Raw genomic sequence first — 15,168 nt, 5'->3', positions numbered from 1 at the left:
AGTGACACTGAACCCCCCAAGAGAGAGATGGGGCGCAAGCACCGCAAATTACTGACATCGGAGGCTTCTAAACTTCCAGACATCAGGAGGTCATTCGATAGGCCGCAGCAGACAACGCAGCCTAAGATGGCGCCTGCCAGACCTCGAGGATCCAGTGAGTCAGAGACGTCCCCTGATGAAGAGGGATCGACGACAACACGGGCCCTCAGCAGAGTCTATCAGAGAGAGGACTCAGACACGTTGCCCTCCACTAAGGGGGACATTAAAAGGCTCCTGCTCGAGCTCCGTGGGGTCTGGAAGAAGGACCTGGACGGGGTGCGTGGAGAGATGGGCGGCATCATGGCCAGATTGGGAGCAGTCGAGACAAGAGAGGAGGAAAGGGACAACAACCTCACAGAGACCCGAGCTAACATAGCGGATCTCTCCCAGCAGCTCCAGCGACTCACCCGGGTCATCACTACCATGGAGGCCAGGCACCGAAAGAAAAACATACGTATAAGAGGGGTGCCCGAGACGGTGGGACCGGAGTCAGTACTAGAGTTTTCCAATAAAATGGCCGCTGTGATGGAGGTGAGAGGAGAGGGAGGGCTGCCGCCCGTGACCTCTGCATTTCGCATACGAAAGGCCGCAACAACCCCTGTGGACGCCCCCAGGGACATCATCGCGGTCACCCAGAACCCGGCAGTGAAGATAGCGATGCTGACCAGCTCACGAAGCACACCCCTCATAGCTGTGGAAAATTGCCAAGTGAGAATCTTTGACGACCTGCCTTTCGTTGTCCTGCTGGAGAGACGCAGATTCATGCCGGTCACTAAACTCCTCAGAGACCACGGAGTCAGTTATAGGTGGGGCGCGTCGGGTACCCTGGTGGTACCACACGGAGAGGCAGTGTTAACGCTGTCCACGGCGGAAGATCCGGCGGCCTTCTTGAAGAAGCTCCAATTACCACAGCTATCGCCTGCTGCACCCATGGAGCACCGGTCTTTACCAACCGACAATCACACCACCGAGAGGGAAGAAAACCCTGGCACAACGATGGCGAAACGGCGACCAATACATCAGCGCCCTCCATAGTTCAGGTAACCCTGAGGGGAGGCCGCTGCTAAGTTGCCTGACAGGCCAGAGCAGAGACTCAACTGAGACTTAAGCCTGACTGCGTAACAGAAGACTAACTTTAATATTTGTCTGTTTCCTTTTTTTTTGGGGGGGGGAGGGAGGGATCTCCCTATTTTGATCCCTCGGTTGATGCTCCCGCGGCCACACTAATTATTACAGATCTGCAGAGAGACACTTTTACCTTGTGTGTACTACTAGCATCCACTGTTGACTAGCTTTTTTTTTTTTTTATATATGTCCTAATATTGTGTTAATATTGGCTCCAACAAGAGAGGTTACCGTACATGACTAAAATGTTTATTATAACCCCACATGAGTAACTAACGAGTGCTATTAACATATGTGACTTAACCCCATAAGAGTTACTTACATATTCTACTGCAATGCCTTATACAAAATTCATTGGAGCTACATACAAGTGCTATTAACATGTTTATTTTAACACCACATGAGCTGCAAATGTGTTCTACCACTATGTTTATATAAACATTATAAAAGTTACTTACATGTTTTAGCAATAAGAACATATTACGTTCACACGAGCCGCTAATGCCCTACAAATGTGCGTTACTTCTAGCATCACGAGAGTCACTAGCATGAAGTGCCACTATAGTTATCTTTTAAACTTATAATGCTCATTATGCTTCAGACCCTACAGGACTCGCTACAGATTGCCCGTTATGAGCCCGCTTAGGCCGCCGACATATCGTACTAACCTGATGGTCGCAAGCCATCATGGCCTGTCGGAGAGTTAAAACCATAAAGTACACCCTAAGCTCGCCAGAACAACTAGCACGCTACACCAATCTAATAACCCCCTCAAGTGATGTTAGCAGGTTATATCACATTGGGAACTTTTAACCCCCACGGGCGACTGGCACGCCACATCAATGTGATAGCCCAAAACCCTCATATTATACATTTTACACCCACAGGAACAGCTAACGTGAGATACTGACTAGTGTGTGCTATGCCTTCTGTTTTATCTATACACTTCTTACTTCTTTCACCCACCTGAGATGTTAACGCGACTTACCAAGATTGTCTCATGTATATTCCGACTTAATACTTAATCCTTATTTTTATGCATTGGATGACTGTATATTACTATTAAAACCAGTGGAGATTTTTCCACAACAAAAATAAAGAATAAAAAAAAAAAAGAAAAGAAAGTAGCCACAGATACACACCTTCCATGAAGTGGCCAGATTCAAAGAGGGCAGTGACCGTATCTAAGAAGAGGTGGTCTCCCCATTTCAGCAAGATGACATTCGTGACCCATAATCAAATAGTTTAGGCAAAAACTGGAGAGGTCCCATGTATTTTTCTTTTATTCTCATTGTCTTTTAAATGCATACCTCTATTTCAATTAACTAATGTTAAAGAGGCACTGCAGGCACCATAATAACATATTTAACCTTTGTTATGGTTTAACTACCATTAAGGCAAAAAAAAATAAAGATCCCCCTGGGGTGTTTAATTTTATATTGATATTAAAATGTAGGTATTATTGGTCTTAACTTATATTTACTCTGCTCATCTCTTGCTTGTTTTGTTTGATACATACTTAACATTATTATTTTTTTACACTACTGCTGGGTAATTTATTCATAAAAATCTGTTCTGAACAAACCCAACAGAGCTCAGTGTATTTTGCTACAGGCATTGTCCTGATGCTGTCAGCTCTGTGTGGACTGTACGAGAATCCATATTTGTGGGCAGAAAATTTAAAAACTATTTCATAATCACATATATTTTGTAAAGCAAAAAAGTAAACTAAACACTATGTGGTTCACTGAGTTTTATGATATGTTGCTTACAGAGTTCCAAAACTTAGGTCTCAATTCAGCTTTTTCCAAATCTATTTTGTTTGCCATCAAAGCTGTTTTATAAACCAATATGTAATTATTTTGTAATAAAGCACACTATTTAAGGACAAACCCCCATTTTATTTTTTTGATGCTCACAAATGTGCGTAGTATATTTTGCACAAAATCAAATTGACCGGACTCGTTGAAAGTCACGTAGACAATTAGGATACATCTGTTAAGCTCAAATCTATCTAAAATGAATTAAATCCCTATTCATTCGTACTTTGGCCCAGCTATGGCACCAGAATTACCATGAGTGGATGGAAGCAATGCATTTTAATAGAAACAGAGTCACAAGTTTGTTATTTTTTTCCCAGATACTTACACCTACTAATTAAAGGCTTATCTTGTTTTTTTTATATTTTTTGTTTGTTAATAGACATTTTTATTTAGCTCTTAAACTTTTGCTTCGGTGACCAATTTTTTCACACAAGGCATGCATCTTGCAGTTGAAAGATGAGTGGTAATGACATTTGCATTCTGTTCAAATAATTAATTCAGGATTGTTTGAATACAGCTATACGTGTGTAAAAGTTTAATTACCAACTATCTGCATGGTGGCAATATTACCCAAAGGGACCAACATTATTTCTTAATTAAAAATATTTGAACTCAAGGAAGAGAACTCTATGAAATCATGAATAATGCATTGGGCGCAATGCGACCCTTAAAGTTTACGAAGTAGTAGCAAAAACAGTTTTGTAAAGAGTTTGCTAGTGTTCGGAATGATCACTTGGGGATTGACGATGACTCTTTGCCACTGTCTAAGACCTTTCCATAATGCTATTTGACATGAAATTTTAAACTGTGAGGCCACTTCAACTTGCTTTCTTTGAAGTTGCCCATTGTAAAGCATAAGTGGTCTACATCTTAAGAACAACACAGTGAAGATGGCTCTTGACTTTGTACATTTCCTGCTACGAAGATGCAGAAGATTGCTTGTACCTAGCGGGTTCTTTACCGTTATGAGTGTACATTTTCTCAAACTGAAACAATAATCAACATATTAATAGCAAGCATCTTCAGAACTAAAGAATAAGTAAAGGCAGGTTTTACTTGTATGACTGCAATTTGTTACTATTTAATTCGTATTTAGTATTCTAATTCATTTGAGTAATCAACAGAATAAAAATAACTAAAATGCCTGAAACGTTCTAAAATCGATAATAATCAGTCATATCAGACAATATCATATTTAATTCATCCATCCTTTTCTGGTAGCATATTGGCTCAACATAAGCTAGGACATGAAGCTTGCAGCACAATATACATGTCTGTTATATGATATAAACAGGAACTGAAGTTTGCAAAACACATACACCCTGTTCCAAATGATTATGCAAATTCTATTTAAGTGTCAAAAAGATTAAATATTTTGTTTTTCCATTTAACTCATGGATGGCATTGTGTCTCAGGGCTGTTTTGATTACTGAAAACAATCTTGGACACCTGTGATTGCCAGGTGAGCCCAATTTAAGGAAAAACTACTAAAGAAGGGTGTTCCACATTATTGAGCAGAGCACCATTTTCATCCAATATGGGGAAGAAAAAGGATCTCTCTGAGTGAAATAGTTCAATGCCTTGGACGAAATATGAAAACATTAGATATTTCACGAAAACGTAAGCGTGATCATCGCACTATTGTAATAGTTGCTATGCATTTGTTTCGCGTTCCACTTTTTGGAGGTTTAGTTGTTGTCTAATCTGTAGACAGTTCTCTATCTTGCGGCAGGAGATTGTATTTTTGAAGTCTGAGATTTGTAAATTATCTGGTAAACAAACTCAGGCTGGAACTGCTGCAAAGCCACTGCCACAGAGACATACTAGGAATGGCAGATGGATTAATGTAGGATCTGGTAGACTTAGAGTTGTGGATAAAAGGCATATTGCACAGTCTGTTGTTCTACATAATTCATTTTCTGCACTTTCAGAGTGTAATGGTGTCATGGAGACAGGCACTGAGGATAGTGGTGTTGTGCAGAGAGGCACTGAGGCTAGTGGTGTTGTGCAGAGAGGCACTGAGGCTAGTGGTGTTGTGCAGAGAGGCACTGAGGCTAGTGGTGTTGTGCAGAGAGGCACTGAGGCTAGTGGTGTTGTGCAGAGAGGCACTGAGGCTAGTGGTGTTGTGCAGAGAGGAACTGAGGCTAGTGGTGTTGTGCAGAGAGGAACTGAGGCTAGTGGTGTTGTGCAGAGAGGCACTGAGGCTAGTGGTGTTGTGCAGAGAGGCACTGAGGCTAGTGGTGTTGTGCAGAGAGGCACTGAGGCTAGTGGTGTTGTGCAGAGAGGCACTGAGGCTAGTGGTGTTGTGGAGAGAGGCACTGAGGCTAGAGGTGTTGTGGAGAGAGGCACTGAGGCTAGAGGTGTTGTGGAGAGAGGCACTGAGGCTAGAGGTGTTGTGGAGAGAGGCACTGAGGCTAGTGCTGTTGTGGAGAGAGGCATTGAGGCCAGTGGTGTTGTGCAGAGAGGCTTGAAGACTATGATGAGGCCTAATAGAAAGCAGTTGTTGTTGGGGGATTCCATCATAAGAGGTGTGGAGATGGACAATGGTGGTCTTGTGAGGTGTCTTCCCGGAGCTACTGCTCACAGAGACAGGAGACATATCTGTAATATTGTTAAGCAAGCAAAGCAGGAAGGGGAATTGGATGTACTTGTCCATTTAGGGACAAATGACTTGGCTTGCAATGAGGTTTCAGAGGTTAAGGAAGTTTTTAGTGTTTTTGCCAATGATATACGGCAGGTTGCTTCCACACTGTCATTCTCTGAAGTTCTGCCTGTGCATAACACTCAGAATGACAGGCGGATGCGTATTAGGGACTTTAACTTGTGGCTTGGTGAATGGTGTCGGGAGCAAGGATTTGGCTTTATTGCTCATGGTAGCTCTGTTTGGAACGGAAATAAACTGTACAAAAAAGATGGTTTGCATCTTTCTCAAAAGGGAACAAATGTTCTCAGTGAGCAGTTCAGAGGTTTTGCTAAGATGTATTTAAACTAGGAGGGGGGGGCAAAAGGGTGATAAAACATCAATCCAATTGTCCCCCAAAACAAGGACAGAAGGTGCCTGTAGCAAGTGTGTTAAAAAATTATAAGCTTAGAGTCATGTCTACAAATGCTCGCAGTTTAGGGAATAAGATCCATGAACTTATGGCAATAATGGCAACTGATAGTGTAGATTTAGTCGCTGTTACTGAGACATGGTATAATGAAAAAAATGACTGGGACATAGCAATACCAGGGTACTCTTTATATAGAAAAGACAGGGAAGGCAAGAAAGGGGGAGGGGTGGCCCTGTATGTGAAGGATAGCATAAAATCTAGCCTAATAAAGGTTAGTGAGACGAACATAGAGTCCATTTGGGTTACGTTAGAATTTGGTAATCACACAGTAGTTCGTGTAGGTGTGATTTATAGGCCCCCAGGACAAATTGAAGAGTTAGATAATCTACTAGTTGAAGAAATAGCTAAAATGACAATGAAGGGGGAAGTTATCACCATGGGTGACTTTAATCTTCCTGATGTAAATTGGAAAACAAAAATAGCTACTTGTGCCAGAAGCACACAAATTCTAAACTCCCTACTGGGATTGTCTCTAAAACAAGTCGTTGAGGAGCCAACTCGTAAAGAGGCCATACTAGATTTAGTGTTAACAAATGGAGATTTGGTATCAGATATTACTGTAGGTGAAAGTTTAGGATCCAGTGATCATCAGTCAGTGTGGTTTAATATAAGAACAGTGACTGAGTCACACCACACAAAAACAAAAGTTTTAGACTTTAGAAAAACAGACTTTTCTAAAATTAGAATATGTGTAAAGGAGTCATTATCAGACTGGAGCAACTTAAATGGAGTCCAAAATAAATGGGATTATTAAAAGCTGCACTACTGAAGGCAACAGAAAATTGCATTAGGCTTGTCAGTAAAAGAAAAAAATTCAAGAAACCACTGTGGTACTCCGCAGATGTGGCCAAAATAGTAAAAAACAAAAAGTTAGCATTTAGTAAATATAAAAAAAACCAGAGTGAGGAAGACAGAATGACCTATAAGATTAGGCAGAAAGAGGCTAAGCAAGTTATAAGAGCTTCCAAATCACACAGAGAAGAGAAAATAGCACAGTCAGTAAAAAAGGGGGACAAAACTTTTTTTAGATACATAAATGAGAAAAGAAAAGTAAAACAAGGATTAGTTAGATTAAAAACAAAAGAAGGAAGGTATGTAGATGAGGATAAAGGTCTAGCTGACTGCCTCAATGAATATTTTTGTTCGGTATTTACAGCTGAAAATGAAGGAAAGGGACCTCTGTTAAAAAAAAGGATAAATGAGTCATTTATTACACGTGAGTTTACAGAGGAAGAGGTTCTATTTCAACTGTCAAAAGTAAAGACAAATAAGTCAATGGGACCTGATGGAATACACCCAAAGCTATTAAAAGAGCTTAGTGGTGTACTAGCAAAACCTTTAACAGATTTATTTAACCAATCATTGTTAACAGGAGTAGTCCCAGAAGATTGGAAGTTAGCGAATGTTGTGCCCATTCACAAGAAAGGTAATAGGGAGGAGTCGGGCAACTATAGGCCAGTAAGCCTTACTTCAGTAGTGGGGAAAGTGATGGAAACCATGTTAAAGGATAGGATTGTTGAACATCTAAAAACACATGGATTTCAAGATCAGAGACAACATGGGTTTACTTCAGGGAGATCATGCCAAACTAATCTTATTTGTTTTTTTGATTGGGTAACTAAAATTATAGATCAGGGTGGTGCAGTAGACATTGCTTACCTAGATTTCAGTAAGGCTTTTGACACTGTTGCACATAGAAGGCTTATCAATAAACTGCAATCTTTGAGTTTGGATTCCAATATTGTTGAATGGGTAAGGCAGTGGCTGAGTGACAGGCAACAGAGGGTTGTAGTCAATGGAGTATATTCGAAGCTTGGGCTTGTCACCAGTGGGGTACCTCAGGGATCTGTACTTGGACCCATTCTCTTTAATATTTTTATTAGTGATATTGCAGAAGGTCTTGATGGTAAGGTGTGTCTTTTTGCGGATGATACTAAGATATGTAACATGGTTGATGTTCCAGGAGGGATAAGCCAAATGGCAAATGATTTAGGTAAACTAGAAAAATGGTCAGAGTTGTGGCAACTGACATTTAATGTGGATAAGTGCAAGATAATGCATCTTGGACGTAAAAACCCAAGGGCAGAGTACAGAATATTTGATAGAGTCCTAACCTCAACATCTGAGGAAAGGGATTTAGGGGTGATTATTTCTGAGGACTTAAAGGTAGGCAGACAATGTAATAGAGCAGCAGGAAATGCTAGCAGAATGCTTGGTTGTATAGGGAGAGGTATTAGCAGTAGAAAGAGGGAAGTGCTCATGCCATTGTACAGAACACTGGTGAGACCTCACTTGGAGTACTGTACACAGTGCTGGAGACCATATCTTCAGAAGGATATTGATACCTTAGAGAGAGTTCAAAGAAGGGCTACTAAACTGGTTCATGGATTGCAGGATAAAACTTACCAGGAAAGGTTAAAGGATCTTAACATGTATAGCTTGGTGGAAAGACGAGACAGGGGGGATATGATAGAAACATTTAAATACATAAAGGGAATCAAAACAGTAAAAGAGGAGACTATATTTAAAAGAAGAAAAACTACCACAACAAGAGGACATAGTCTTAAATTAGAGGGACAAAGGTTTAAAAATAATATCAGGAAGTATTACTTTACTGAGAGGGTAGTGGATGCATGGAATAGCCTTCCAGCTAAAGTGGTAGAGGTTAACACAGTAAAGGAGTTTAAGCATGCGTGGGATAGGAATAAGGCTATCCTAACTATAAGATAATGCCAGGGACTAATGAAAGTATTTAGAAAACTGGGCAGACTAGATGGGCCGAATGGTTCTTATCTGCCGTCACATTCTATGTTTCTATGTTTCTATTTGTGGCTGATTCAGAGCACAGACGGGTTTGTGCAGATAAAGGCACATTGAGGAAGATTGGGATCTAGAGAGCAGCTGCTAAAACACCATTACATAGCAGCAAACAGATATTTGAAGCTGCTGGTGCCTCTGGAGTCCCACGGACATCAAGGTGTAGAGTCCTCCAGAGTCTAGCAACTGTGCACAAACCTTCTATTCGGCCACCACTAACCAATGCTCACAAGCAGAAATGGCTGCATTGGGCCAGAAAAATATATGAAGATTAATTTTCAAACAGTCCTGTTCACTGATGAGTGCCGTGCAACCCTGGATGACCAGATGGATGGAGTAGTGGATGGTTGGTGGACAGCCACCCTGTTCCAACAAGGCTGCGACATCAGCAAGGCAGTGGTGGAGTCATGTTTTGGGCCGGAATCATGGGAAGAGAGCTGGTCGGCCCCTTTAGGGTACCCGAAGGTGTAAAGATGACCTCTGCAAAGTATGTGGACTTTCTTCCCTGGTACAGAAGGAAGAACAATGCTTTCCGTAATAAAATCATCTTCATGCATGACAATGCACTATCTCATGCTGCAATGAATACCTCTGCATCAATGGCTGCTATGGGGATAAAAGGAGAGAAAGTCATGGTGTGGCCTCCATCCTCCCCTCATCTCAGTCCTATTGAGAACCTTTGGAGCATACTCAAGCAAAAGATCTATGAGGGTGGGAGGCTATTCTGACATCTTGCAAACAAATTCAAGCAGAAACTGTCCATAAACTCACAAGTTCAATGGATGCAAGGCTTGTGAAGCTGCTATCAAATAAGGGGTCCTATGTTAAACTGCAACGTGACCTGTTAAAATAATTAAAAAGTTAAAATGTTATTATAAGTTTGATTGAAATAGCTTTTGATTTCAGTAAATATGCTGCAAACACAACAAATGACAATTTTCAGTTCTTTACAACCTATAACGTGTTTTGAAACTTACTGTGCATAATAATTTGAAACAGTGCATTGTAAGTTTTTTATGTTTAAAAAAAATACTGTTATCATTAGGAGGTTTGTTCAATAAAATTTGAATTGTACTCTTAATAGTTGATAACATGAGAATTATGCTGACTGTTATTTACATCAATTATTTAGGTAAATGAGGAAAATATAATTTGCATAATAATTTATATCCTCCATACTATATCTATTTCCCTTCATTTGTCATTCAATATGCTACTTAACAAGACTATTTCCTAGTCTGTCTTCTTAATAATAAATAGTTTAGTAGAATATTTTACAATAATTGAAGAATTAATGCTTATGAATGTTCTGCAATGTTGTTGTTATAACGTAATTTTTGACATGATATGCTTGTGACAAGTGACATGTCTACTTATGTAAAGGTGGCTGAAAGCGAGCAATTAGGGGATAAACTTATTTTAAGCTGTTTATCAGTGTTTCCATCGTCTTGCTGCCAAAATTCTATGGCTCTGGCGACTTTGTCAGGAGCTGTTTTCACTACTGTACTCTCATGCTTGCACAAGAGAACAAAACTGGTTCTATGGAGTGTAACGAACCCCTTGTACTTAGTATAATACGTTTGTTCGCACTTTTCCGAACTCCTAGAGGTTATGTGAGTATAGCCTGTTCGCATAGTACTTCCCTTTGTACTCTCCCGAAATCCAAACAGGTTGTGAGAAAATCAAGCTCTTCCTCATTAACATACCCAAACATCAGTCGAGACTTGGTGAAGGAACAGGAATGTTTTAGTATGGCCAGATGGCCCACTTTTATACACAGACCCCCAGCATGGGGTCTCTACAGCAAAAATATAGAAGAAAACATACCCAGAAGTCTCTGTATCTGGGAGATAATTAAGGGAAGTTTACTTAAACTAATTATCTTGCAGGCACTAAAGATACAGAACATAAAAACACCCAAAAACATGCATAATACTAATAGGGACCCCCACAAGTGTTATACCCCTGGATAGCCTGTATCTGAGTGCACAGTGTCCAAATAGTGTTCAGATCCCATGAATACAGCCAAATCGCCACCGGGGTAAAGTTTTAACCGACTGGACACGTGGTGTCTGCCCATAATAGTTCCAGAAGAAAAGTGGTAGTGGTTGGTCATTTTCAGGAGTCACAAAACAAATGAAATATCAAACAATTTCCCTGGCTCATAAGTAGCGATTGTTTGTCTAGTGCGTGTGTACTTTTTCACCGAATAGCGCTCTCCTGGCTTGTCGGGAATAGAAGCAGGCAGCGGTACAAAGTTACCAGTGTTCGTGAGTTAGTGTCCGGCTTGGAGTTTCAGACACTCGACAACCAAGTACTGCTGCCTGCATTTGGGAGACAAGATGGCCGCCGTTTTCCAGCACACGTGTTGTTCGGTTATACTTAACTTTGTGGTTACTTTGAAGATAATGAGCTAGTAGGTGGTCTGCGTTCAGTAGATCAAAACACTGAATAAATTACCAGGGGGAGGGAAATCACAGGGTTTTCAGGGTAGTTTGTCACATGGAGGATCCCGTAAGTCTGCTGGACGACCCATTCAGACACGTTTACAATAAGGTGCGATGTCCTTGTTTGCACATCACATGAGACTATGCCATTCCCATCAGAATAACAGAAACACTGCCTTTTTCCAAAGATCATCATACATGAGACAAACTAGTCCCCATTTTGTCTTGTGTATCTTTAAAAGAATTTCAAAGAAATTCATCACATGTAACCTACCTCCATCCCCGAGCAGTGGCATAGTGAGGGGGAGCAGATGTCCCTGGGCACTGGTCTGAAGGGGCTCCACAGGAACAACAGGCGGCCATATAAGGTAAGGGTGAGTCATGGTAAAGTGCTACGGAATTTGTTGGAGCTATATAAAAAAATAAATAATAATAATAATAATGGTAGATTCCCAGAAGATTTAAAACTGTCACAATGCTTTGCCATTCTACAGACTGACAAAGCATCATGGCACTTGTAGTAAAAAAACATCTGGGAATCTGCTTTTTGCCCAGCCCCGGTTTAAAGTCTTGTGGGGTGAGCCACAAACATCAGGGCAGCAGTGGCAGGGGAGATCAGAGACCTTTCCCAAATGTCCCATGACTAAATTATTTTATTTCTGGTGCCAATGAAGAAGCTTGCACCTGAGCTAGCTGTTCTTCTGCAGCTATGTTCTCTATCATTTGTCTCCCTGGCCTTCTCAGTAACTCACAATGAGCGATGGCAGAATGTTAAATATGAAGGGGATAGGGACATGATGGGGCATCATAGCCCTTACTTTTAGCACCAATACCATAGAACTGTATGTTGAAGCCTAAGGAGAGGAGAGCATAGGACACAAAGGACAAGGAGACATTAGCCATGCTCATGGATATGTTTATAGAGTATCAAATGGGGAAAGGAAAAGGTAGGAGTCAATGAGAGGGGGGAGCATATTGTAGGGCAGGGTGAGCAGACTGTTTGGGAGAGGGGAGCAAACTGTATAAATATATAAATGTATTATTATAAAAAAAATCCCTAGGCATGGGATCTGCAATCTTTTGGTGCTATGGAACTATGGTTAGGGCTTTATTTTATTATAACATTGTAACTCACAAAATAAACTATAAATGGGAGAGCAACCCTCTAGAGGGAACTCTCAAGCGCTGGTATAAATTCCAACGGAACAAAATATAATCTCAAAAATTACCTAGTAAACTGACTTGGAGAAGAAATAAAAATACAGGGAGGGAGCATGTTAAATATTAAGTGGTAATACGAGACTATGTATCCTCAAAAAAGGAAAATGAACACTTTATTAAATTTCTATCGAAAGAAGGATACAATAGTATTAGTTATCTACATCCTAGTGCCAGTAAGTCCTATTTACCCTGAAAATGCTACACAAAAGTAAAAAACTGGCAACTCATTGCTATGTACATATCCAGTGAATGCAATGAGAGCCTAAAGTATAAGCATAAGGGGAACAAACGCTGAGAGATATAATTCCCTGATGGTATTCACGATAGATAAACAGGCTAGTAGAAGATGCCCTATTATTAGTTACATAAGGACCATCTTAACGGTTAACGAATATTGGGAAACCAGTTGGAGTGCATTAGTAGGGAGAGCGTGAACAGAGGTATCAACTCTATAATGGCTATAAACAAGTCCTTATGAAATAGTTGTTGCACCCCTGAGAAGTATGGCATTTGAACGGTTATTGCATTGTTTCATAGGAAAGACTACTAATTCCGCTGTGTTAGTTCACTGCAATCTCCTGTTAACACCTTTGTGGGTGTTCTGAGCTAAGGCTATCTCTGAAACCCGTGATCCCAAGTCCCTGCGTCTATCACCCCAATAGACTCCAAGTTCTATATTACATACTTAAACTAAAAGACAAGACTAAAAACAAAAAGTGAAAGAGGCAACATCTCCCTATAAGAGCATAAATTTGTGCTCTAAGTGGGATACCAACGTGCCGAGATAGACCCGACGCGCGTTTCGGAGTTCAGACTCCTTCGTCAAGGGTTAGTAATCCTGACGTAAATAACATTGTAATCCTGGAGTTTTGCTCTTACAAAAGTAAGCAATATTATACCTTAAATTGATATTCATAATTGTCATAAAACATATAATATTAACTTATTATATTGTAGGGGTAGGCAACCTTCGGCACTCCAGGTGTTGTGAACTACACTACCCCATAATGCTCTTACACCCATAATGCTGGCATCATAGGAGGTGTTGTCCAAAACATCTGCAGTACCGAAGGTTGCCTATGCTATAGTCTAATTCTATTTTATCTATTAAATACTAATTACAATAAAAAAATATACTAATTCAAGTATATTCACATTTTAAAAATCCTAAAAAAGGGGTAGTGAAACTTTACAATTTTACTTTAAAACATGAGACATTAAAAACTGTTAATAAGATTTTTTTTTTGTATTTATATATATTAACAATTATTTTTTGTCTCCAAGCAAAATGAAACCACACTAAACCAATAAGATATACCAATTGAAAATTTTGTTTTATTCTTTATGGCTCTTTTAGTTGTAAACCTTTCATAACCTTTTCAACTTTCCATTTTTTCCTCTGTAGGGAAGATAAACAAAGCCTGTACATAACTGACCAAAGCTCACAGTGGGGAAATATAAACCTTCCTGAATCAATTCCTTTTCACAGTGGGGAAATATAAACCTTCTAAAATCAATAAATTGGAAGTTGGTCTCTTATTATGTCGTTTTTCCATTGTTTTCTAAAATCTGCTCCAGTCTCTCTCACCTGTGGGAGACTAGGATTTTAAACACAGTATGCATTATCAAGAAAATGAAATGTCTTGGCTTGTGAAGACGGATGTCTTTCAAACCAAAATAATCTGTTCTATGTATCCTTCTCTGACTAAATTCAGTATAAATATTGGAACTACTATTAAAAAAGCTTCATTTTAAAAAGAGATGATTCTATGCTGTATAAGAGTTATTAAAATGCATGCTTCTACTTAAAGTCATAATATTGGCACTTTAAAACATTTTAGTAATTCTTTGCCTCTAATATAAAAATAGATTTTCATATCTGAATTCAATATTTGTTCCCAGAATTTAACTTTGTGATGTATAACGAAATAAAAAGTAAGGTTATAGAAAAAGAAGTTTAAAACAAAAGTCAACTTCATTTACACCTGGCAAAGCCCCAGGTCCTGATGGATCCATGTCTAAATATTCTAATAAGTCCATAAACCTAATTTTGATTTTACACTTACCCCTTTGTGCAACAAACCTTACGTTACTTGTGTATACACAAAGATCATGAAAGAATTGCATTCACACACACATTCACACATACATAAACTGTGACTTTAGCAAAGACAAATATTGTGAGATTGCACCCATACAATTCTGTTACCCAAACTCTTCACTGACATATCAATAAAGTTGCTACAATTAACATGTGTTTCCTGGCAGTGTAACTCCAGTCAGACTCACACACATGTCCTAATGATGCCATTTCCCTAACACTAAAAATTATGTCATATAAATAATACATTTTGGGGGGGGGGGGGGGGGGAGAAATTTTACATAAATGTATGCTTCCCCTTGATGTTTGATCTTGTGGTTTATTAGGATTTCCAGGATCCCAATATGTATTTCTCCCCCCTCCCCTCCTTACTACATTATACACTATATTCTCCTTCTCTCTTTCTATTTATCAATAAACCCTGCCCACATCAACTAATATTGGGAAAACCTTTAACTTTAATACAAGCTCCGTATATGGCT

General features: G+C 39.7%; 1 protein-coding gene across 1 annotated transcript in view; it reads right to left on the bottom strand.

Moving 5' to 3' along the window:
• The window catches only part of CFAP20DC (CFAP20 domain containing), a 340,832-nt gene that overhangs the window by 103,820 nt on the left and 221,844 nt on the right, over positions 1-15,168 (bottom strand). The gene's annotated exons all lie outside the window — the stretch shown is intronic.

The sequence above is a fragment of the Pelobates fuscus genome, chromosome 7 (assembly GCF_036172605.1).
Source record: "Pelobates fuscus isolate aPelFus1 chromosome 7, aPelFus1.pri, whole genome shotgun sequence".
Classification (NCBI taxonomy): Eukaryota; Metazoa; Chordata; class Amphibia; order Anura; family Pelobatidae; genus Pelobates; species Pelobates fuscus.
Note: the sequence above shows the minus strand (reverse complement) of the source record. Positions and strands in the feature narration are given on the sequence as shown.